Source organism: Rattus norvegicus, chromosome 12 (genome assembly GCF_036323735.1).
Source record: "Rattus norvegicus strain BN/NHsdMcwi chromosome 12, GRCr8, whole genome shotgun sequence".
In the NCBI taxonomy this organism is placed as follows: Eukaryota; Metazoa; Chordata; class Mammalia; order Rodentia; family Muridae; genus Rattus; species Rattus norvegicus.
The window spans coordinates 8,168,227-8,192,300 of record NC_086030.1 but is presented as its reverse complement, the minus strand read 5'-3'; the positions used below and the strand labels follow the sequence as shown (position 1 = coordinate 8,192,300).

Below are 24,074 nucleotides of genomic sequence, written 5' to 3'. Positions count from 1 at the left end.
TTCTTTTTTCAATTTATTATAGCTATTTTAATAACTATACCTCATTCATCATAAGCATCATAGGTGAAAGAACTGAAGAGAATAAACATGAAGACATTGTTGTAAGCACCAACCTTGCCATTCATACTCTATTTATGCACCATCATTTAAGATTGTTTTATCGTATCACATCTGCTGTATCTTTACCAAGAATTAAGTGTTGTTTGAAAACCATGAACAGCCACATCTCTGCATGTGATATTTTTTCTATAAGGATTTTTAAAATTATTGTTTTACATTATTATGAAGTATATTCTTTTTTGTTAAACAATTTCATTATTTCAGAATTTTATGAATGTGTATAATGTGTTTTGTTCAAATTCATTCCCATTATCTACCATCCAATTGTGTATCCTATTCTACATCCACTATTGTCTTTCCAAATTCATGTGGTCCTTTATGAAAAAAAAGGAAAGCAAAGCAAAACCAAACAAAACAAAACAACAATAAAGCATCTCCAGCTAGGAGCCATGTAGGAAAAGCTAAAAACAAGCAGGTAATTTTACTGTGATGGTTTCTGTAATGCATGGATTGTAATTCTATGATGGAAAAGTCCTTCTAGGGAAGGGTGAAGGGATTATAATTTAGGAAAGATTTCTATTACTAACTAATATGTTTTTCCTGTTACCATTAAATATATATATATATATATATATATATATATATATATATATATATATATATATATCACTAGTTAATTGCTTCTGAAATAGAAAGCAGGCCTTTACAAGTTAGAGCACACTCCAAGATGTGGTAAAAAAATTAACTGTGCAATTCATTCCCATGAATCCCATGAAACAGGTACAAAAACAAGAATGATAACATTGCATGGCATCATATCAGAGCCGGAGGAGACTGCAAAATTAGGAGGAAAGAGAAGGATAGTCCAGTAGAATAACTTGGATTTTAAAAGGGAACTTAAAAATTAAGAGAGCAATATATACAGAATGCAGAGAGAGACAGAGAAGAAGCTGTAGAGAGAGCAGAAAGTGTATGCAGAATTCTGCCCAGGGGACTTAACAGGTCTTTCTCTTAACAGCAAGACAGGCCTTTTTTTTTACCAGAGAGCACAATTTTTTACAGTCATAGTTTTAATTAATTTAGCCCTTGTTCTTGGTCTTTTGCTCCTTATTCATATGGAAATATAGACGTGTGTGTGTGTGTGTGTGTGTGTGTGTGTGTGTGTGTGTGTGTAAATATATAATTATGGGATAAGTTAGTAGCTGATACCAACCAGAATGCATGAAGATATATGATTATATATATGCATGAATTTGTATATGAATTTATGTGGATTTATGTGTATTACAATGGTAAAAGTTTTTCTTTCTGCTAGTGCCTCTTTTCTGGTTCAATAAAAGTTTATTCACAAGGCCCTCAGTTTTGTCCCCAGCTCAAAAAAAAAGTTTGTTGTTCCAACTATCCCTCACACCTGATAATCCAAAAGTGTGATAAGGCAAGGGAGAAACAACAGGAAGCTGGCATATATTCTCATTCTCTCTCTCTCTCTCTCTCTCTCTCTCTCTCTCTCTCTCTCTCTCTCTCTCTCTCTCTCTGTTGTTCTCCAGTAACATGAAAGTAGAGAGTAACTGAGACAAGGAAGAAAGTCTGGGAGCTGGGAAAGAAGGGGGCAATGAAATATATATGAATATACCAATAAAGATTATTTTAAGATAAGGAACAAGAGGAGACAGAGGGGACAGGGGTATCAGTTTGTGAGGGGAATAAGTAGGAACAAAATGTATGTATGGAAATATAATGTACTGACTTCAAAAATTAATAAAAATTTAATAAGTCTTATAATTATAATGTATTTTGTCCCTGTGACCCTGAAGAGACTTCCTCTGTGGTCTTAACAAAATAATGTACCACTTCGGGGTAAAGATACAGCCTAGAAGTCCTGCACTTGAGACCAAGATGGAGAAGACTTCCACAACTACCATGTGCTTCCCCTTAGTACTGTGATAGACAGGGAGGAAGGTGACCCAGACACTGCAGAACACCAGCATGCTGAATGTCAGGAACTTGGCTTCATTGAAGGTGTCAGGTAGGTTCCTGGCCAAGAAAGCCAAGGTGAAGCTTCCCAGGGCTAGAGCCCCCAGGTAACCCAGCACACAGTAGAAGGCAGTGACTGAGCCCTTGTTGCACATGATGATAATACGTTCATGTTCAGAGTGTGTATCTGTGTCAATGAACGGAGGGGAGTTTCACAGCTAGACTCCACACAAGATAATTTGGATCAAGGTGCAGATGGGAACTATGAAGTTAGGTGCCCGAGTTACCAACAACCACCGGATTCTTCTTCCTGGAGCGGTGACCTTGAAGGCCAAAACCACGGTAATCATTTTGGCCAAGACAGTGCAAACAGCCACAGTGAACACCACTGCAAATGTGGTCTGTTGCAGGATGCAAGTGGCTGTGTTCGGATGGCCAATGAAGAGATAAGAACAGAGAAAACAGAAGTTAAGGACAATGAGCAGGATGTAGGTGAGAGTGTGGTTATTTGCCTTCCCAATGGGAGTGTTCTTCTGCTTCAGAAAGATGCCAAGAACTAGAGATGACAGTGCAGAGAAGCACAAGGCTATGCAGGACAGACTTATCCCCATGGGGTCTTCATAATGCAGGAAGGTGATAGACTTTTGGAGGCAGTGATTTTGTTCTGTGTTGGCATAGACACTGCATACACTGATCCACATCTGGTGAAAATGTACATTTTTGTTATTTCACGATCATTAGCCCTTTGTTCATTGCCCCTTTTACTTGAATAGGTTAGCCTGATAGCCTTCCTTTGTTACTTCAGATATCAGATGAACATTGTTCAGTGACTAATGTGACTGCAGCATTGTGACATAGACAAAGTTACAATTTCTCCTTCTAAATCAATTATACATTGGTCTGAAGATTCTGACACCATCAGAAACTTAGGAATGTACACTACACAGCCTCAGTTTGATTACAATATTGCCTCCATAGGAAGCACTTTCTGGGCTGGGGACCAATGGTTCACCAGGTAAATGAACTTGCTGTGCAAGCATGATGATGTGAATTTGGATGCCCAGGACCCAGGTAAAGGCTGGACATAGAAGCACAAATGTCAGTAATCCCAGGGCCCCCCTTCAGTGAGATGAGACGCAGAAATAGAATTTGTATTGGGAGCTCATGGGACATCTAGCCTAGCTAATGCATCTGTGGAGAGACATAGTACCAAGCAAAAGAGACTGGTGATGAATGACTCCCCAATTCCATATGTGCACCATGGTACATGCACTCCCACTCACAAGGACTCTCTTTCTCTCAATTTGAAAAGTAACAAATTTGGTGAAATTTGCCACATTTGAGCAGTGGTATTTTCAAACTTGGAGTCTTTATATTGTGTGTAAATAAGTGAATATTTGTAGTTGTGTTGATGCATATGTGTGCATGAATATGTATGCAGCCTGTATTTGCACATGTGTTACCCAGAAGTCAACTTAACGTACATTCCCCATGATCTTCCTAATTTGCTTTATAATATGTGGTCTCTCTGGGGATTGCTGATTAGTCTAGTTTGGATGGCCAGAGACTGCCAGGGATTTGTATTTCTGCCTCTCCAATACTGGTGTTAGAGGCACAGTCCACGGCCACACCTGGCTTTTTATGTGATTGTCTGTTGGCAAGCCCTACTCTTAAGGTTGCAGTCTACCATGCCTGGATAAGCTCTCCAATTGGACCTTACTACCTGTAACTCCAAAAACCCCTCTGAGGAAGGGCCATAGCCTATGGCCAGATTATAGGTTCAACTTCCACTTTTCTTACAACAAACTGCCTAGAATCATTCCTACCCTAGCCATTAATACATATCTACCTTTGAATTCCTTACCCATTCCCTAAGATCTATATAACCCTGTTCACCCCAAATAAAGTTGAGTGAAGTTGATTCCTGAAGCAAATCTGTCACTCTGTACTCATATTCTCTGGATCCTGCCCCCAACACCCCCACACCCTTTGTCCTTGATAGCCAATATCCAGCAGCCATGGGTGAGAAACAAGGTTCACAATTGTTAGAAATTTACCAAAGTTGCCAGGCTTATGCCTAAGTACTATATTTACTGAGCCATCTCTCCATTGCAATTCTCTCTTCTTTGACCTATGACTTGTTAAATGACAGTTAATGTTAGTTTTACAAAAGATTCAGCTGACCTCAACATAGACCATCAAAGAAAGTGTAGCAAAGTCGGAATGTCACTTCCCCTCAACTCTAGAGTAAAAAGCCAAAGAGAAGGGGAAATTCTCCAGAAATAACCACAGTAAATCAAACTCTTGAATGGGATATGTATATCTCATCCCTCCTCACAAAGCCTAGGGGCCATCATTGAAGAGGAGGTAGAAGGAGTGTAAGAGCAAAACAAGGAGGAGGAATGTTGCAGGAAGGCTCTTGGCCGTGATGTTCCAACTGTACCCATTAACTCAGAGCAGATGCATTTGCCTGAACAAGACTTGTATAAAATCGAGATGGCTAACATTTTTATATGGATCAGGAAGGGGCTCATGAGCTCCCACTCTAGCTGACACTATGAGAAGTTTATGGTATTGGGGGAAGGAAAGTCAATTACTTTCTGGGATGTTCCTAGTAAGTCCACCTTTTTCTAGTAGATGTGTGTTTTAGCAGTATTGATTGGATTTATTGGGTTATAAAATCAAAAGCAATCAAAGAAACAAATATTAAAGATGACATGAAATTGAGAGGGGAATAAGGGAAGATCCATGTATAAAACTACTAAAGATCACATTAAAATATTTTTGAATGGCAGGTCCTAGAATCAAACCATCAGAAGGGATTTTGATGTTCTGTATGAAATAGATGCTGAGAAGGGACAGGGTGCCAGCTGTGTCAAGTTAACTTATTAAAGTGTTACGAAAAGGGAGTGGATCATAGACAAAATCCCCCAAGGGGATTGGAACAATGTCTTAGTTACATGTATGCACGTAAGTATGAGGGACTTGAGTTCAATTCCCAGCACTCATTTAAAAGTACAAGTGCAACTCCAAGCACTTATAATCTCAGAACTAGTTTGGCAATGATAGGAAGGTCTTTCTAGCTAGCTATTGTAGCCAGATTAACAGCCTGCAGCTTCAGTGAAAGATCTTGTCTCAAAAAAAAAAGGTGGAGAGCGATACACACTTGTATGTGTGCACATCCTACTCCCGACCCCACTCTACTACTACCATCAGCATCACCACTGTGTTTGAGAAAGTTGAAAACTTGGTTTTCCCATCTGTAATGTCTATCTCATATACAGAGAATGCAAGGTTCACAGAATACTTGTAAATTCTATTCCATATACTAAGAATGCAAGGACCCACAGAATACTCTGAACCTTCATAGAAGCTGCCCCAAAGTCTAATTCTGTGTACATCAACATACTCAGGTAGAAGTTGAAGGGTGCCAATGGTGAGGGAATCATAGTTTTAACTAAAATTATCCACTTGGAGGCTCTGGCAAGATTGTTTAGTTGGGGAAAGCACTTGCTCTGCAGCCCTGACAACTTGAGTTTCATTCCTGAACTTGCAAAAAGGTGATCTTCCATAGTTGTCTTCTCATTTCCACATGTGTGCCATGTGTGCTGTGATCATTTGAATAAGAATAGCACCCTTGGCTCATATATTTGGATACTTAGTCATCAGTGAGTTACAGACTTGAGAAGGATTAGAAGGCATGGTCTTGTCTGAGGAAGTGTGTCATGGGGAGTTGGGGGTGAGGGGTAGAGGTTTTGATGCTTTCAAAAGCCAATGTCTGGCCCAATGGCTCTTCTTCTTGTCTGCAGATCCAGATGTAGAACTCCAGCTATTTCAACACCATGACTGCCTGTGCCACCTGGCAGCCTACTGTGATGATAATGTACTAAATCTCTGAAGTTAAGCTCTAACAAGTGCTTTTGTTCATAGGAGTTGTCAAAGTCAGTGTGGATTGTCACAGCGGTAGATCGATGACCAAGCAGTTAGTAACAGGACTGAGGTGTTGCTGTGACTGGGCTGACCATGTTTCTTGTAGGAATGTGGAAGACTTTTGGATTTTGGACCAGAATAGTGGTTGGATGATTTAAGTGGGGCTTAATGTGCTATCTTCGATAGAACATGGAAGACAGTGGTGCAGAGAGCACTGGAGATTATAATGGCCTGGCTCAAGAGGCTTCTCAGGAGGAGAATATTACTAAGTGGCCTAGAGATTGTTCTCACCATATTTTGGAGAAGAACATTGCAGCTTCCTGGCTTTGTCCAAAGAAGAAAGAAAGAAAGAAAGAAAGAAAGAAAGAAAGAAAGAAAGAAAGAAAGAAAGAAAGAAAGGAAGGAAGGAAGGAAGGAAGGAAGGAAGGAAGAAAAAATAATCTGTCTAAGACTAAATTGAAGAAATTTAGATTAATAGCACTGGTACAGGAGATTTCAGGACAGTTTAGTATTGAGTGCTTCAGGTTGTTAGTGGTCACTCTTATGCAGATCTATAAGGAAAAGGAGCAATTTGAGCAAACCAAAATGTATGGTTTGAGGAGATTATGAAAACCTGAAAATGTAATGGAGAAAAGACCAGTGTTCCAGGAGATAATACATTTAAAGAAAAGCTAGATGCTAAATAAATAAAGGCAGTGGTAATGTCAGGGAAAGATCTCACCCAGCTATGCTTCAAATTGTGGAAAGAAATTAAAGAAAAGATTTAAGAAGTGAAATAAACCATTGACAACAGAAACCCCATAAAGACATAGTTGTATGAGGGGGCCATGTTCCAGTCCCAGCAAATAGTGGAATGGTAGCAGTTTAATCCACATGGTTCTTTATTTAGAGTGAAGAATCCATGAAAGGAGCTCTGGAGTCTTCCTCCGTAGCTTAGTAAATTATCACGATTGTTTTAGGGGTATCCCTGAATTGAGACCCAAAGAGAACATTGAGTGAAGCTCTGAAGGTGAAGTTCAAATTATGTTGGAGATCCTAAGATATTGGAAATACCACAGTTATGGGGTATCGTCTGACCAGGTGTGGGATGAGTTCGAGAGGGAGAAACTATTGCAGACATGTTGTGATTTCCTCTGGAATTATCTGTATTTTGATGCTAATTCCACTGCCCGAAGGACAGCTGCCTAGTCATGTACACCGGACTCAGGTGACTTCCCATAACTTTCTCCCCATTTAATTTGTAAAATACAGGTGAGGGCTGGTGCAGGATACAACGAGGCCTGTCGTTGGATGAAAAGGAAGGATGGGCAGGAGAAAATGTTTAAGGGAAGAGGAGGAGATAGGAGGAGAGGGAAGGGAAACCGGAGAGATAGCATGGAAGCTGATGTTAAGATTCCATGATGCACCTTTACAGGTTGTTATGAATGTTCTTTTTTTTTTTCTGATGCACTTAATTTTATTTTTTTTCACTTTTTCTCCATCTTTATTAAATTGGGTATTTCTTATTTACATTTCGATTGTTATTCCCTTTCCCGGTTTCCAGGCCAACATACCTGTAACCCTTCCTGCTCCCATTCTATATGGATGTTCCCCTCCCAATTCTCCCCCCATTACCACCCTACTCCCAACAATCACGTTCACTGGGGGTCCAGCCTTGGCAGGAACAAGGGCTGCGCCTTCCACTGGTGCTGTTATTAGGCTATTCATTGCTACCTATGAGGTTGGAGCCCAGGGTCAGTCCATGTATAATCTTTGGGTAGTGGCTCAGTCCCTGGAAGCTCTGGTTGGTTGGCATTGTTCATATGAGGTCTCAAGGCCCTTCAGTGGTCCCATTCTCAGTTCAGTGGTTTAATGCTGACTTTCACCTATGTATTTGCTGTATTTTAGCTGTGTCTCTCAGGAGAGATCTATATCCAGTTTCTGTTGGCCTGCACTTCTTTGCTACATACATCTTACCAGTTTGCTGACTGTATATGTATGGGACACATGTGGGGCAGGCCCTGAATGGGTGTTCCTTCTGTTCTCTTCTAAACTTTGGCTCCCTATTCCCTCCAAAGGGTATTCTTGTTTCACTTTTAAAGAAGGAGTGAAGAACTCATATTATGGTCATCCTTCTTGAGTTTCATGTGTTCTGTGTATCTAGGGTAATTGGAGCATTTGGGCTAATAGCCACTTATCAATGACTGCATACAATGTGTGTTTTTCTGTGATTGGGTTACCTCACTGAGGATGATATTTTCCAGTTCCATCCATTTGCCTATGAATTTCATAAAGGCATTGTTTTTGATAGTTGAGTAATATTCTATTTTGTAGATGTACCACATTTTCTGTATCCATTCCTCTGTTGAAGGGCATCTGGGTTCTTTCCAGCTTCTGGCTATCATAAATAAGGCTGCTATGAACATAGTGGAGCATGTGTCTTTGTTATATGTTGGGGCATCTTTTGGGCATATGCCCAAGAGAGGTATAGTTGGGTCCTCAGGTAGTTCAATATCCAATTTTCTGAGGAATCTCCAGACTGATTTCCAGAATGCTTTTACCAGTCTGCAATCCCACCAACAATGGAGGAATGTTCCTCTTTCTCCACATTCTTGCCAGGATTTGCTGTCACCTGAGTTTTTGATCTTAACCATTCTCATTGATGTGAGGTGAAATCCCAGGGATGTTTTGATTTGCATTTCTCTTATGAATAAAGATGTTGAACATTTCTTTAGGTGTTTCTCAGCCATTCGGCATTCCTCAAAGAATGGGAATTCTTTCTTTATCTCTGAACTGCATTTTTTAATAGATTTATTTGTCTCCCTGCAGTCTTACTTCTTGAGTTCTTTGTATATTTTGGATATAAGCCCTCTATCTCTTGTAGGATTGGTGAAGATCTTTTCCCAATCTGTTGGTTGCTGTTTTGTCAAAGCAAAAGTGTCCTTTTCATTATCGAAGTGTAGTTTTGTGAGATCCCTTATGTCGATTCTTGATCTTAGAGCATAAGCCATTGGTGTTTTGTTCCAGAAATTTTCTCCAGTGCCCATGTGTTTGAGATTCTTCCCCACTTTTTCTTCTATTAGTTTGAGTGTATCTGGTTTGATGTGGAGGTCCTTGATAAACTTGGTCTTAAGATTTGTACAGGGTGATAAGCATGGATTTATCTGCATTGTTCTACATGCTGCCCTCCAGTTGAACCAGCACCATTTGATGAAAATGCTATCTTTTTTCCATTGAATGGTTTTGGCTCCTTTGTCAAAAATCAAGTGCCTATAGGTATGTGGGTTCATTTCTGGGTATTCAATTCTATTCCACCAGTCTATCTGTCTATCTCTGCACCAATACCATGCAGTTTTTATCACTATTTTCTGTAATACTTCTTGAGTTCAGGGATAGTGATTCCCTCAGAAGTCCTTTTATTGTTGAGGATAGTTTTAGCTATCCTGAGTTTTTGTTATTCCAGATAAATTTGCAAATTGTTTGTCTAACTCTCTGAAGGATTGGATTGGTATTTTGATGGGGATTGCATTGAATCTCTAGATTGCTTTTGGTAAAATGTCCATTTTTACTATATTAATCCTGCAAATCCATGAGCATGGGAGATCTTTTCATCTTCTGAGGTCTTCTTCAATTTCTTTCGTTGGAGGCTTGACGTTCTTATCATACAGATCTTTTACTTGCTTGGTTAATGTCACACAGAGGTATTTTATATTATTTGGTACTATTATGATGGGTGTTATTTTCCTAATTTTTTTCTTGGCTTATTTCTCTTTTGTGTAGAGGAAGGCTACTGATTTGTTTTAGTTAAATTTATACCCAGCCACTTTGCTGAAAGTGTTTATTGGGTTTACTAGTTCTCTGGTGGAACTTTTGCAATAACATAAATATACTATCATATCATCTGCAAATAGTGATGGTTTGACTTCTTCTTTTCCAATCCATATCCCTTTGCTCTCCTTTTGTTGTCTGATTGCTCTGGCTAGGATATCAAGAACTATATTGAATAAGTAGGGAGAGAGTGGCCAGATTTGTCTAGGCCCTGATTTTAGTTGGATTGATTCATGTTTCTCTCTATTTAGTTAAATATTAGCTACTGGTTTGCTGTATATGGCTTTTACTATGTTGAGGTATGGGCCTTGAATTCCTATTCTTTCCAGGACTTTTATCATGAGGGGTGTTGAATTTTGTCAAGTGCTTTCTCAGCATCTAATGAGATGATCATGTGGTTTTTTTCTTTCAGTTTGTTTATGTCAATGGTTTTCCATATATTAAACCATTCCTGAACGCCTGGGATGAAGCCTACTTAATCATTATGGAAAATTGTTTTGATGTGCTCTTGGAACAGGTTTGCAAGAATTTTATTGAGTATTTTTGCATCGATATTCATAAAGGAAACTGGTTTGAAGTTCTCTTTCTTTGTTGGGTCTTTGTGTGGTTTAGATATAAGAGTAACTGTGGCATCATAGAAGGAATTCGGTAACACTCCATCTGTTTCAATTTTGTGGAATGGTTGGATAGTATTGGTATGATGTCTTCTTTGGAGGTATGATAGAATTCTGCACTGAACCCATCTGGATCTCTGCTCTTTTGGTTGTGAGACCTTTAATGACTGCTGCTATTTCTTTAGGAGTTATGGGGTTTTATAAAATCATTTACCTGTTCCTGATTAAACTTTGGTACCTTGTATCTGTTTAGGAAGTTATCCATTTCCTCCAGATTTTCAAGTTTTGTTGAATATAGGCTTTTGTAGTAGGATCTTGTGATTTTTTGAATTTCCTCTGATTCTGTAGTTATATCTCCCTTTTCATTTTTGATTTTGTTAATTTGAACACAGTCTCTGTGTCCTCTCATTAGTTTGGCTAAGCGTTCATCTATCTTGTTGATTTTCTAAACTTTTTCAAAGAACCAACTTTTGATTCTCTTATTTGTACAGTCCTGTTTGTTTCTACTTGGTTGATTTCACCTCTGAGTTTGATTATTCCCTGCCTTCTACTCCTCCTGGTTGTATTTGCTTCTTTTTGTTCTAGAGCTTTCAGATGTGCTGTCAAGCTGCTGATATATGCTCTCTCCTGTTTCTTTCTGCAGGCACTCAGAGCTATGAGTTTTCCTCGTAGCACAGCTTTCATTGTGTCTCATAAGTTTAGGAATATTTTACCTTCATTTTTATTAAATTCTAAGAAGTCTTTAATTTCTTTCTTTATTTCTTCCTTGACCAGGCTATCATTGAGTACACCATTGTTCAACTTCCATGTATATGTGGGCATTATTCCCTTATTGATTTTTAAGACAAGCTTTAGGCTGTGGTGGTCTGAAAAGATTCATGGGATTATTTCTATCTTTCTGTATCTGTTGAGGCCTGTTTTATGACTGATTATTTGGTTAATTTTGGAGAAAGTACCATGAGGTGTTGAGAAGAAATCATATCCTTTCGTTTTATGATAGAATGTTCTATAAATTTCTGTTAAGTCCATTTGGTTCATGACTTCATTTAGTCTGCCTATGTCTCTGTTTAATTTCTGTTTCCAAGATCTGTCCATTGATGAGAATGGGGTGTTGATATCTCCTACTATTATTGTGTGAGGTGCAATGTGTGCTTTAAGCTTTAGTAAGGTTTGTTTTATGTATGTAGGTGCCCTTGTATTTGGAGCATAGATATTTAGGATTGAGAGTTCATCCTGGTGTATTTTTCCTTTGATGAATATGAAGTGTCCTTCCTTATCTATTTTGATGACTTTTGGTTGAAAAACGATTTTATTTGATATTAGAATGGCTACTCCAGCTTGCTTCTTCAGACCATTTGCTTTGAAAGTTGTTTACCAGCCTTTTACTCTCAAGTAGTGTCTGTCTTTGTCTCTGAGGTTTTTATCCTGGAGGCAGCAAAATGCTGGGTCCTCATTATGTATGCAGTTTGTTAATCTATGTCTTTTTATTAGGGAATTGAGTCCATTGATGTTGAGAGATATTAAGGAATAGTGATTGTTGCTTCCTATTATCTTCATATTTGGGGGTGAGATTATGTTTGTGTGCTTGTCTTCTCTTTGTTTTGTTGCCAAGACGATTAGTTTCTTGCTTCTTCTAGGGTGTAGCTTGCCTCCTTGTGTTGGGCTTTACCATTTATTATCCTTTGTAGGCTTGGATTTGTAGAAAGATATTGTGTAAATTTGGTTTTGTCACAGAATATCTTGGTTTCTCCATCTATGTTAATTGCGAGTTTTGCTGGATACAGTAACCTGGGCTGGCATTTGTGTTCTCTTATGGTCTGTATGACATCTGTCCAGGATCTTCTGGCTTTCAAATACCTGGTGAGAAATCAGGTGTAATTCTGATAGGTCTTCCTTTATATGTTATTTGACATTTTTCCCTTACTGCTTTTAACATTCTTTCTGAATTTTGAGCATTCGGCATTTTGACTATTATGTGACAAGAGGAATTTCTTTTCTGGTCCAATCTATTTGGAGTTCTGTAGACTTCTTTCATGTTTATGGAAATCTCTTTCTTTAGGTTAGGAAAGTTTTTTCTATGATTTTGTTGAAGATACTTACTGTTCGTTTGATCTGGGAGTCTTCACTCTCTTCTATACGTATAATCCTTAATTTTGACCTTCTCATTGAGTCCTGGATTTCCTGTATGTTTTGGATCAGTAGCCTTTTCCGTTTTACATTATCTCTGACCGTTGTGTCGATGATTTCTATGGAATCTTCTGCTCCTGAGATTCTCTCTTCTATCTCTTGTTTCTGTTAGTAATGCTTTTATCTACGGCTCCTTGTATCTTCCTTTGGTTTTCTATATCCAGGGTTGTCTCCCTTTGTGCTTTCTTTATTGTTTTTATTTCCATTTTTAATTCCTTCACCTGTTTGATTGTGTTTTCCTGGAATTTTTACAAGGATTATTGTGATTTCTCTCTATAGGCTGCTACTTGTTTATTTAAGTTTTCCTGCATTTCTCTAAGGGCATTCTTTATGTCTTTCTTGAAGTCCTCCATCATCATGATCAAATATGATTTTCAATCTAGATCTTGCTTTTCTGGTGTTATTGACTATTCAGTGTTTGCTTTGGTGGGAGAATTAGGCTCTGATGATGCTATGTAGTCTTGTTTTCTGTTGCTTTGTTTCCTGCACTTGCCTCTTGCCATCAGGTTGTCTCTGGTGTTACCTTGTTCTGCTATTTCTGACAGTGGCTTGACCGTCCTATAGGCCTGTGTATCTGGAGTGCTGTAGACCTCTTTTCCTGTTTTCTTCCAGACAGTTATGGGAACAAAGTGTTTTACTTTCAGGCATGTAGTTGCTCCTGTCCACTGGCTTTCAGCTCTTTCTGTGGGCGTGTATCCTGAGTCGACCAGGCAGGTCACTTGGAGCAAAGAAGTTGGCCTTACCTCTGTTCTCAGGCCTGAAGTCACTCCTCAGGCCTGGGTTTTAGCTCTCCATGAGGAAAACATCCTGAAGGACCTGCCCCTACTTCTGGGTCCCTGTGTGCAGAGGGCCCTGATGGTGCTAGGTGTTTTGCTCTAGAGTCAGAAATGTGGGCAGAGAGTAGTCTCCTTTGGTTTCCCTGGCATGTCTGCCCCTCTGAAGTGCTAGCTACCCCTCCCACAGGATTTGGGTGCAGGGAACTGTTTGACCGGGTCCATTCAAATCCAGATGCTGTCTGGACTCCAGGGTTCCTGAAGTTTGACTTCCCCTATCTTCCTGTTCCCAGAGGCCCTGTACAGTTTCTTCTTGGGCCAGGGAAGTGGGCAAAGGTGGACAGAAGTGGTGGGTCTCACCTGCCCTGCAGTCTCAGGATTGCACACACATCTGGGCGATGAGCTCTCTCTCCCATGGGGTTTGGGAGCAGAGAACTATGGGCCAGGATAAGTGAGGTTCATTATGAATGTTCTTAAGGGATGGATGTTGTATATTTAGGTGGGCAATTATATCTTATCAAATAGATCAAAAATTATTGTGTTGTGTGTACTTTCATGTAGCAATTTAAGTGTAAGAGGGTGTGAAATGGTTGGAGAGTCTGGGCTGCCACAGAGTTAGGATTTGGGCTTCTGATATGGAAACCTTACCTGGGAACTGGATGGTTAGAGAGATTGTTGCTGGCTCAGAGAGAGGCTTTCAGCTGTGTGATACAGGATGGAGCAGAGTGGGTGTGATGCTTTGCTGACTGAGATTAAGATTATATCACATATCTTGGGGCAACACAGTGCCGGACCCAGAGCATGTAAAAAGACTTTTATGTTTTTCTAATTTTACAACAACACAGACAACAAATCTGGAAGGAGTTGGAAGTAATGAAAAATGCTTTGGCATCAGAAATGGGGATCCAGAATTTGGTTTGCCCTGCTGGTTTTTGATTTTTCACTGATCCAGCATTTCTTGACTTTGGCCCTTTTCTTCCCTTTTGAAATGCTAAAGCATATTTTGTGTCATTTTATGTTGGAAGTATGTGATCGGTATTTTTACTTATATTTTACCGGGGGTTGCAATTAAGAGATTGCCTTGAGTTTCAGGAGAGACTTTGAACTTTGGACTTTTAAACTGTATTGAGGCTGTTATATAACTGTTATGGGAACTTTGAAAATTGGAGTAACCGCACTTTGACAAACAATATGGCCTCAGTCCTGAGAGTGTGGCCTGGTAGAGAATGGTATCTTTGCTGTGGGGGACAATTTTCACCTCAACCTGTGGAATTCAGCACTGTGGAATCAAGACTCACAGAATGAGGAAAAAAGTGGTTTCCTTGGAAACAGATGAAAACTATTTTTAGATACCTCTTTGAGTCTGAGGGAGTTGAAAGCTGCCTTTGTTTTAAGCCTGGATGCAAGTGTGAGAGTTCTATGAATAAGGGTAGCATGTCATATTTGTCCTTCTTCCCTCTTCCACCAGAGATATTTGAAGATCTGTCACCCTTGACCATATTCAGAGATATCTGGAGAAACTTCCACTAGGGAAACATATTTGTCTGTCTAATTCCAAACCTTCCACCAGATTTTCCCAGTATATAAAAGAGAGAGGAATTTTAACTACTATCACAGTCAAATCACTTCTGCCAATCACATTTTGTGTACTGACACCTGAATGAGAGTGTGTGAATGAGAGTGTGAAAGCACCTAGTCATTCTCTGTATGTTGTGCATAACCCCAGAAGACACAGAGAGGAGCACTAATGAGCCCACTAAGCCCTGTGATATCAATCAAAGATATTTCTTTGAAGGCAATTTATTTGCAATAAAATTATTTTTAAAACAAGTTCTTACTATGTAACCCTGGCTGTCTTGGGATTTGTTATGAAAATCATGCTGGTTATAAACTCAGACATCTGCTTATCTCTGCCTCCTGAATGAAGAAAGAAGGTGCACCACTAAACTTTGCTTAACATTCATTTTCTTATTAATAAAAAACTTGGGCTAGGGAGATGACTCATTATGTAAAGTCTTTACAGTAAATGTGAGAAACTGAGCTCAGATGCCCACAATTCTCATAAAAAATGGATTATTAGTTAGATGTAGAGAATTTCTCCATACAGCACACACTTGCCTGTCTCATTGGAAATTTCATTCTCTGGGCATGGAATGCAGTCAAAACAACAGCACACTTTTCCTTCTGGGAGGGATTTTCTGAATCCAGGACCACAACTTTCACTGCATACAGACCTGGGAGTCTGAAAAATCATATATGTGTAGGTTTTATTCTGATTTTTTCTACTCCTCTAATAAGCATATTGCCTAGAGATGTGGATCATCAATGAATATAGTCTTTGTATCCATAAATAACTGGATGTTGCTATTGCTTTTACATGACATGTCCAATGAATGGTGATGAGCTTTAATTTGTGCTGTGACTTGGACATGGTGAAGCCTTTAATTTGAGGAGATCTATGGCTTTGGAAGATGGCTCAGTATATGAGCATGTAACCCTCTTGCCGAGGTGCTGAATTTGGTTCCCAGAACCAATATTGCATGGCTCAAAACTACCTGTAACTCCAGATTCAGGAAACCAAATAGCCCCTTTTGGCCTCCATGGGCACCTGCTCTCAAAAGGTAGATATTTGTGTATTCATACAAATAATGAAAAAGAAAAAAAATTAAAGGAAAGGAAGGTAGTCATTGGAGATTTGTCATTCGGAGACATATTGCAACAATGTCCTAATCCTACCTCTGTTTTTGCTAGCTGGCTGCCATGAGGTGAGTTACTTTTACTTCTACAAACCACACCAGACCACTGTACATCAGCACAAATTCAAAAGTAACAGCTAAATGTGTCTCTGATATAAACCTCCAAATTCATCCTAAAATTATGTTGTCAATAATGAAAACACACAGCATTTACACATTAGTAATGAACATGCTTTAGTTACATACAGAAGATGAGAAAATGTTTTCCATAATTGGAAATGTAAAGTTTAAAAAGTATATTCATGGTTCAGGAGATTGCTGGGTGTGATGGTGGATTAAAAGTTGCTTCTGAAAGACTCAATGAAAGAGTCCCAGTAAGGAACAAAAGACTCTACTTTTAGCATAGAAATAAAAAAGGAAAAAAGGAAATAAGCTTATTGGAACTTTTCTTTTCAAAGGAATAGGCAAGTTAGCACCAAGTTTCACTATGTTGCCTAGACCAGGTGAAGGACAAAGGTAGCAGCCAATGAGATTCTGTGTCTTCTAAACATCAACACTAGAAAAACAACAGGTAGAAACGTGTCAACTCATTATACAGAGAGGCACACTGTGGGTGGCTTTATGGCTGGAACATAACCAGGTGAACATATGGAATCCAAAAAGAGGCATAGGAGTTGAGATTTTCCCTGGGCCTCCTGGAGACGACTGCCTGGGCAGAATACACCCCTGTCAATTCCTTGGTGAACTACTGTGAGATATTTTATCTACTATTATTCATGCCTGCAAAACATGTACTGTTTCTCACTCCTACTTTATTCTCTCTATTCTCATTTTCCCAATTCCCTCCTCATTTTACTACTTAATCATGGGTGCTATATCTTTGAAGGATATTTTCTCTAATCAGTATTCTAGTGATGCTGTCTCTGAACTATGGTAGGGAAACAAAAAACATACAAGTGTCTTCTAATGCAAATTCACCTCAATATTTTTGTGAAATTATTGTATTTGTTATTGTTATTTACTCTGCCCCATCAGAAGCAGTAATTGATGGAAAGACATCACATGACCAAAGATGCATAGATTTAATATAAAAATAACCACTCCAAACATCTGTGTACAGATTCAATGCAATCTCAACTAAAATCCCCATCTTATTCTTCATAGTAAAGGACTATTCTAAATTTTATATGAAGACACAAAATCTCCTGGATAGAAAAATTCTACTGAATAGAAAAAATGCTAAAAGGATCACAATTCCAAATCTTAAGATACATTACAGAGTCAAAGTAACAAATAAATAACGTATTGACCCAAAAGAAGACATGTACACCACTGAAACAAAATTGAAGATCCAAAAATGAGTACATGTAACTTCAGCTACTTAATATTTGACAAGAATTGAAAACCTGTAGAAAAGAAAGCACTTTTAAGAGCTAGGGAAAATGGCTGTCCATATTTAGAAGACAATTAGTTCTGTATTTATCATGCTGCACAGGAACTAACTCCAAATGGACCAAAGTCTTAAACACTAAATTTGAAACAGTCAAACTGCTAGAAGAAAACCTAGGCAGCATCCCATATGACATGTGTATAGGAAAGGACTTTCAAAATATGACTTTATTTGTCCAAAAATTAAGACCAGTGTTTCACAACTGGGACCTAGTAAATCTCAAACACTTGTGAACACCTAAATGAAGAGGAAACTTTCAGAGTGGGAGAGAATCTTTGTTAGCTATTCATGTGGCAGAAGGTTAAGATTGACAGCATATAAAGAACTAAAAAAATGTAATAAATAACATTTCCTCCCCCAAATTAAAAAAATACAAATGACTCATCAAAAATGGGTTTTGACAGGAATAGAGAGTTCCCCATACAATAAAATACAATTAAAAATTAAACTAACACGGCTAATTTTAGGCTGAAGGGATGACTCAGTGTTTGAGAGCACTGACTGCTCTTCCAGAGAACCTAGGTTCAATTCCCACCTTGCACATTGCAGCTCACAACTGACCATAGCATCAAGATCTGACATCCTCAGACCAATATGCAGATAAAACACCAATGCATATAAATAAAAATAAATTAAAAGTGACTAAAATATTTTGAAAAAGGTTTATCATCTCTGGAAATCAGAGAGATGCAAATTAAATAGATTTGAGATTTTGTCTTACCCATGTCAGAAGGAAATGCCCCATGGAACAAGCATCAAGCTTTAGGGTTCTTGGGGAAAAGGCAAACCCTCCTCACTGTTTGTGTGACTGGAAACTGGTATCACCACTAAGAATATCAGTGTGGAATACTCTCAACAAGGTAAAAATGAATCTACCCTATGTCTAAGCTATACCACTCTTTCGAATGTGTCCAAAGGACTTAACGTCCTACTCTAGGGGTACTTTCTTATTACTGCTCCATTCATAATAGCTAGGAAATTGAGACAACCTAAATGTCCTACAACTGACAAATGGAAGACTATCTGTAAAAAATAAAATTATGATTTGTGAGGAAATAGATGGAATTTAAAGAAACCATATTGATTGATCTTGAATAACAAAACCCCAAGATCAGATGGAAGAAGCCATCTTTTGAGTTGTTGGTCAGGGTTGTCCAAGAAAGTTTCAAAGTGTAGACTACTTCTATTGCTTTTTGTTGCTGCCCCCCCCCAGAGGTAGAAGGTTAATCCCCTGTAAAAGTAATTCTTGAGGCTTTTATTTGCCTCCCATTTAACTGAGTAACTCCAGGAGATCCCTCAACTGGAATTGATATGAATTTGTATTCCTTGAGGACTAGCTATCACAGTACCAAAAGATAGCATGTAATGTTTCAAAGAAAGGTAGAAACCAACCGCCCTACACAGCCATGATGCCTTTGAGGCACATCAACTAACAGCATGACACAATAACTCTAAGAGTGTAATATGGTTTTGGAAATCTTTTTTTGGTACCCAACAGCTTCCTAAGTGGACTTAGACTTGTTAAATGAGATGGAAACCATGTCTGGTATGGAAAACAGATAACTACTCATTACTAGTGAATTCATGTTTATTGGAGGAGAATCTCCAGCCACTAATTTACTAAATCAGCAAAATCCTTAGCAACAATATAGTACATTTGCTCATATACCCACAGATAAGTGTAGCCTTCATCCCACATCAAGAAAATATCTTTCTGCAATACTTAGAGACCACTACAGGAAATCACAGCCAATCAAAATGCACAGCTGTGGAGCCAGTACAAATGGATGGATAGATGCATCCCTAAAATACATTAACACATCATGGCCAAGATATATTGGGAAAGACAGGACAGACAGAATATAAAAGCCAGAGTATCAGAATTTGCTGTGGGATTGTGGCTATTATTTTTTCTTTTCTTTTTTTTTTCGGAGCTGGGGACTGAACCCAGGGCCTTGCGCTTGCTAGGCAAGCTCTCTACCACTGAGCTAAATCCCCAACCCTGTGGCTATTATTAATATCAGAAGCTACACCCATAATGTCTCACCAATGCAACTGCCCAAAATGAGCTAAACAAAGAGGATAGCAACAAATATGCTATGCTGGATGGGAAAGGACATGAGATCTAACCCTTCATAAAGAATTACATAACAACAGAAACTGAGGAAATTTAAAAAAAAATCATTATGTATTACTTTAAAAAGCTTACTCCATAAAACTGGAAAATATAAGTAAAATGGATGATTTTCTAGACAGATACCACATACCAAAGTTAAGTCAAGAACAGGTAAACTATCTAAACAGTCTCAAAACCCTTAAGGAAATAGAAACACTCATTAAAAGTCTCCCAATGAACAAACAAAACAAAAAAAAAGAGAAGAAAAGAAATAAAGAAATAAAGGAATAGGAAAGAAAGAAAGAAAGAAAGAAAGAAAGAAAGAAAGAAAGAAAGAAAGGAAGGAAGGAAGGAAGGAAGGAAGAAGCAAGCCCAGGGCTAGATGGCTTTAGTGCAGAATTCTACCAGACTTTCAAAAAGATCTAATACCAATGCTCCTCATAGAAGAGGGGAAGGGGGCATTGGGTAGGTGGTTTCCAGAGGGGAAACCCGGAATGAAGGTAAAACTTAAAATGTAAATAAGTAAAACATCTGATAAAAATTGGTGTAAAATTAGAAACAGAATAACGCTACATAATTCATACTTTTAGGCATAGTTACCCTGATACCTAAACTATAAAGACTCAACAAAGAGAACTTCAGACTATTTTTTCTTCTATCAACATAAATGACTGAATAGAATTCTAACAAAATGAAAGCAAGAATACATCAAAAACACCATTCACTATGATCAAGTAGATTTCATTTGAAGGATGAATATACAGAAATCCATCAACATATTCCACTCTATTAAGAAATCCAGAGGAGGGAAAATCACATAATCATCACATTAGATGCTAAGAAAACCTTCAACAAAATCCAACACTTCTTAATGTTAAAAAGCTTGGGGTGATCAGGGATTCTAGGCACACATCCAAACGTAATAAACTGCAAGAGAAGAGCCAGCATCATAAAATGGAGAAGAACTTGAAGTCATTTCACTAAAGAGATGGGACAAGACTGTCAACTTACCCTATCTATTCAACATAGTACTTGAAGTTCTAGCTAGAGTAATAAGACAAGAAAAGGAGATCAAGGGGGTACAAATTGGAAAGGGGAGTCAGGTATTACCATTCTTGGATTATATAATTGTATACATATGTGAACTTCAAATTCTACCAGGTAACTTCTACAGCTGATAATTTCAGTAAAGTTGCTTGATATAAAATTAACTCAAATCAATATCCCTTCTTTATACATTGATGAATCGGCCAACAAAGACATTAGGGAAACACAATAGCCAAAAATAATCTAAAACATCTTGGTGTAACTCTAATTAATCAAGTGAAAGATCTGTATGACAAGAATTTCAAGTCCCTCTAAAACAAAACTGAAGAAGATATCAGGAGATGGGACTATCTCCCATGCTCATAAATTGGCAGGATTAACAGTGAAAATGGCCATCTTACCAAAAGCAACCTACAGATTTAATGCAATTCCCATCAAAATTCCAACACATTTTTAAATAGACCTTGAAAGAGCAATTCTCAACTTCAGGATCTAGAAAACAATCCTGAGCAGTGAATAACTTTCTGGAGAAATCACTATCCCAGACCATGAGCTCTATTACAGAGCAATAGTAATAAAAGTGAATGGTATCATTACAGAAACAGGCAGTTGATCAATGGAACGGAATTGAAGTCCCTGAAATAAACCCACACATCTATGGTCACTTGATTTTTAACAAAGAAGCCAAAAAATATAATTAAAAAAAAAAAGAAAGCATCTTCAACAAATGATTCTAGTCTAGATATCTGCATATGTAGAGAAATGCAAACAGATCCATAATTGTTATACTGCACAAAGTTGAAGTCCAAATGGATCAAGAACCTTAACATAAGCCTGGATACACTAAATCTCATAGAAGAGAGAACTTGAGCTCATTGGTACAGCAGACAATTTCCTGAACAGAATACCAATGGCTCACACTATAAGATCAACAAAGAATAAATGGAACCTCATGAAACTGAAAAGCTTCTGTAAGGCAAAGGACACTGCCAACAAATCAAATCAAATGGGCAGTGTACAAATTGGGAAATACCTTCACTAACCATGCATCTGACAGAGGACTAAAAACCAAAATATACAATGAACTTAAGAACCTAGACTCCAACAAACCAAATAGCTCAATTATAGAATGGAGTACAAAACTAAACAGAGGATTCTCAACAGAGGAATTTCTAATGGCTAAGAAACACTTAAAAGTGTTCATCATCCTTAGTTAATGTGAATCAAGACAACTCTGAGATTCCACCTTACAGCAATCAAAAGGGCTAAGATCAAAAGCTCATGCAACAGCACATTGTGGTGAGGTTGTGGAGAAAGGGGGAACACTCCTCCATTGCTGGTGGTATTACAAACTTTTACAGACATTCTGGAATTCAATCTTAGAAAATTGTGGTTTCTTACAAAATTGGAAAGAGTTCTACCTGAAGACCCAGCTATACTGCTCCTGGACATATACTCAAAAACTGCTCCACCATACTACAAGGATATGTGCTCTACTATGTTCATAGGAGATTTCTTCATAATAGCCAGAAATTGAAAACAATGGGGACATCCCTCAACTTAAGAATGGATAAAGAAAATATGGTTCATATGTATAATGAAATACTATACAGTTATTTAGAAAAAGGATGTAAATTTTGTAGGCAAATGAATGGAACTAGAAAATATCCTCCTTAGTGAGGTAACCCAAACCCAAAGACATGCATTGTATAATTTCACTGATAAGTGGATATTAGCTATAATGTACAGAATACCCATGATATACCCCACAAACCCAAAGGAGTTAATAACAAGTGAGGCCCAAGAGAGAATGCTTGAATCTCACTTAAATGAGGAACAAAATATTCGTAAGAGGCAGAGTGAGTGAGAGATCTGAATATGAGAGTGAATGGGGAGGAGGATGGGGTAGAATCAGGTGTGGGGAGACACAGGAGAGAGGTCTAGAGGACCAGAGATGTTGGGGGGGTGTGAGGATAGTGGGAATCTGTAGGAAGGTCCACAGATCTGGGATGGGGAGCCTCCCAGGAGTAAATATGTGTGACTTCAGCTGAGATGCCTAACAGCTGGGGGCATGGAGCTTGAAGAGGCCATCTTCTGTACGAAGGCAGGATCTAGAGTAGATACAAAACCACCCATAAAACTTTCTACCCAAAATTTGTCCTATCTAAAAGAAATGCAGAGACAAATACAGCAGAGACTGAAAAGCAGGGACAGAGTGGACAGCCTTGTCTAGTGCCTGATGTTAGTGGGATTGCTTCAAGTTTCTTGTCATTTAGTTTGAGGCTGGCTACTGGTTTTCTGTATAATATGCTTTTGCTATGTTTAGGTACAAGTTTTGAATTCTGGATCTTTCCATGAGTTTTAAAATGAAGGGGTGTTGAATTTTGTGAAAGGCTTCCTCAGCATCTAATGAGATGATCATGCGGTTTTTTCTTAGAGTTTGTTTACATAGTGGATTACGTTGATGGATTTCCATATACTTAACCATCCCTTCGTTCCTGGGACGAAACCTATTTGATCACAAAGGGTGATCATTTTTGACGTGTTCTTGGATTCAGTTTGTGAGAATCGTATTGAGTACTATTGTGTTGATATTCATAAGGGAAATTGGTCTGAAGTTCTCTCTCTTTGTTGGGTCATTGTGTGGTTTAGGTATACGTGTAATTGTGACTTCATAGATGGAATTGGTTAGTGCTCCTTCTCACTCTTTCCCTACTTATTCAATATACTCCTCAAAGTCCTAGCCAGAGCAATCAGACAACAAAAGGAAGTCAAAAGGATACAAATGTGAAAGGAAGAAGTCAAATTAACACTATGTGCAGATGAAATGAGAGTATACTTAAGGGACCCCAAAAGTTCCCAGGACTAAGCCTGATTACCAACTTCAGCAAAATGTCTGGGTATGAAATTAACTCGAATGAATTGGGAGCCTTTCTCTACTCAAAGGATAAACAGGCTGAGAAAAAATTAGGGAAAGGACACACTTCATGATAGTCACAAATAATATAAGATACCTCATTGTGACTCGAACCAAGTGGGTGAAATATCCATAGACCAAGAAATTTAAGTCCCTGAAGAAAGAAATTGAAGAAGATTTCAGAAGATGGAAAGATCTTCCATGCCCATGGATTAGCAGGATTTACATAGTAAAAATGGAAATTTTGCCAAAGCCAATCTACAGATTAAATGCATTCCCCATCAAAATTCCAATTCAATTCTTCATAGAGTAAGAAAGAACAATTTGTAAATTCATTTGGAATAATTAAAACCCCAGGATAGTGAAAACTATCCTTAACAATAAAAGAACTTCTGGAGGAATCACCATCCCTGATACCTACATCAAGCAGTATTACAGAGAAACAATGATAAAAAGTGTATGGTATTGGCCCAGAGACAGGCAGATAGATCAATGGAGTAGAA

At 38.3% G+C, this 24,074-nt stretch overlaps 1 pseudogene; it reads right to left on the bottom strand.

Moving 5' to 3' along the window:
- Positions 1-1,826: 1,826 nt before the first annotated feature.
- The window catches only part of Vom2r-ps91 (vomeronasal 2 receptor, pseudogene 91), a 72,397-nt pseudogene continuing 50,149 nt past the window's right edge, over positions 1,827-24,074 (bottom strand).